Genomic DNA, 2,500 nt, shown 5'->3' with positions numbered 1-2,500 from the left:
ATTTAGGATTTAGTTGTATTTGATTTCATGCTTAATACCTTTACACAGAGAGAAGTTGAATGAATAGCAAATCTTTTGGAAATGAAAGAACTATTGAAAAAAGACAATCGTATATCCTATGTATCTCTAGTGATATTGTTGAAAATTACAAATCTGCTGTGTCATGATCCAGCTCCAGCTCTATTCGCTGTTCCCCTGAGTCCTCGTTAGCAAAACGGGAGTCACCTGTGCGATTTTGTGTAGAGGGCAAGTTTTTGAATTATACAAGTTATTACCTTGCCAGCATATTACACATTTTTGTGTCCTCCATTTCACAATCTCCGACCACAGTGCACTTCCTCCCCATCTTCAGTTGCAACGTCAGAAAATGTTCACCATATAATCCAAACCTTGTCAAAATGAGTCAATCTTGTGTGTTCTTGACGTGATGTGATTACCAGTCCAGGGTGAAAGTAATTCTGATTCCATCTGCTGTTTTTTTAGAAAGGAACTTCAATTACATTCCCTAAACAAATGTTTGACCTAATAAGTTATTTTCATCATCAGAAAATGATAAGGAGACTTTCACGATGACGTCAGTGCACGCTTCATGCACTACCTGCCCTAAATCACATTGATATTAAAAAATAAAAATAACTATGAATGCAAGCATAAAGGAAACCCACAACTTACCTATCAATTGGTTTCGCTGCCCTAATCTACTGGCCCACATAGGCCACATCCTGTTCTTGGGTACAGCTCAACCCATTGAACTAGTTGCCGTGTTCATCTTTACCACACTTAACGGTTTAGAAATGGTAAAGCATTGTACGTTGGTCGCGCATTTCCACCACAAGCACACAAGACTTGCACGGGAACAACACCCAGGAGAGAATTCTGAAACACACCCAAGCTATCTCTCAGCTATTAGTGAGAGAAATGCATGTGAGCATGTTCTGGCGGAATGCACCTGCCTCTCTGTGAGACAGTTTCGATTTTGGAACTCACCCGGCTCATTTCTGACCAATTATGGGAACTGTTCCCTGATTGGCTCCATTAATAATTCTGGCCTGTTAATCACATGTGTGCACAAAGTGATATCATGGAGCGACCACATAGAGCCATGTTTAATGAAATGACCCTTCTCAACGGCAAAGACACTGAGGGAGGGAGGGAGGGAGGGAGGGAGGGAGGGAGGGAACAGGGAGGGAGGGAGGAAGTCTGGGAGGTAGTGAGGGTGTGAGGGAGTCAGGAAAGGATGGAGGGAGGGAGTCAGGAAAGGATGGAGGGAGGGAGAAGTGAGGGAAAGGATGGAGGGAGTCAGGAAAGGATGGAGGGAGGGACTAGTGAGGGAAAGGATGGAGGGAGGGACTAGTGAGGGAAAGGATGGAGGGAGGGACTAGTGAGGGAAAGGATGGAGGGAGGGACTAGTGAGGGAAAGGATGGAGGGAGGGACTAGTGAGGGAAAGGAGGGAGGGAGTCAGGAAAGGATGGAGGGAGGGACTAGTGAGGGAAAGGAGGGAGGGAGGGACTAGTGAGGGAAAGGATGGAGGGAGGGACTAGTGAGGGAAAGGATGGAGGGAGGGACTAGTGAGGGAAAGGATGGAGGGAGGGACTAGTGAGGGAAAGGATGGAGGGAGTCAGGAAAGGAGGGAGGGAGGGACTAGTGAGGGAAAGGAGGGAGGGAGGGACTAGTGAGGGAAAGGAGGGAGGGAGGGACTAGTGAGGGAAAGGATGGAGGGAGGGATTAGTGAGGGAAAGGAGGGAGGGAGGGACTAGTGAGGGAAAGGATGGATGGAGGGACTAGTGAGGGAAAGGAGGGAGGGAGGGACTAGTGAGGGAAAGGATGGAGGGAGGGACTAGTGAGGGAAAGGATGGAGGGAGGGACTAGTGAGGGAAAGGATGGAGGGAGTCAGGAAAGGATGGAGGGAGGGACTAGTGAGGGAAAGGATGGAGGGAGTCAGGAAAGGATGGAGGGACTAGTGAGGGAGTCCCGGTGTGAGGCAGAGAGGAGGCATTTGAGGTTCTTCCTTTTTATGCCTTGCCCTCTCTCTTAGATCATACCCACAGCAGTTTCAGATTAAGAGTAGGGAGGAGGGAGGGAAAGGCACAGACAAAAATGTGTTTCTGGCAATCAATTCCTCAAACTGCTTTTGCAAAGTTGGCCACTTTATGATGAGAGAGGGTAGTCTGCTTATGGCCTAGAAGTTCCCACGAAGTTGTACCACAAAACAAGGATCCCTTCGTTGACTTCAACAGACCAGAGGTGTTGGTTGTTGCACGGAGCACATTTCCCCGTCCATTGACACACTAACCATGCCAACTATAGTGCCTCCAGAGACTTCCTTGTTCACCGTGCGTGGGAGGAGCAGAAGCCTCAGAGTATTAAGGGGTACGGAGGTCTTCGGAGAACAACTAATTATAGGTAAAGCATGGCACAAAGGTTGCTATTCAAGCGCTTCAGACCATGACCAAATTGGATTCACCCGGTTTTATTGAGTTCAGGCAGAGTGTTTGATAC

General features: G+C 47.8%; 1 protein-coding gene across 1 annotated transcript in view; it reads left to right on the top strand.

Moving 5' to 3' along the window:
- The window catches only part of ltb4r (leukotriene B4 receptor), a 9,697-nt gene extending 9,049 nt beyond the window's left edge, over positions 1-648 (top strand). Inside the window, exon 4 of the mRNA XM_030338173.1 lies at positions 1-648. This exon is cut by the window's left edge and continues 1,677 nt beyond it. The gene's annotated coding sequence lies outside the window, so the exon portion shown is untranslated.
- Positions 649-2,500: the final 1,852 nt, after the last annotated feature.

This window comes from Gadus morhua, chromosome 17, assembly GCF_902167405.1.
Source record: "Gadus morhua chromosome 17, gadMor3.0, whole genome shotgun sequence".
NCBI classification, from domain to species: Eukaryota; Metazoa; Chordata; class Actinopteri; order Gadiformes; family Gadidae; genus Gadus; species Gadus morhua.
The sequence above is the reverse complement of the archived record's forward strand: the minus strand, read 5'-3'. Positions and strand labels throughout refer to the sequence as shown.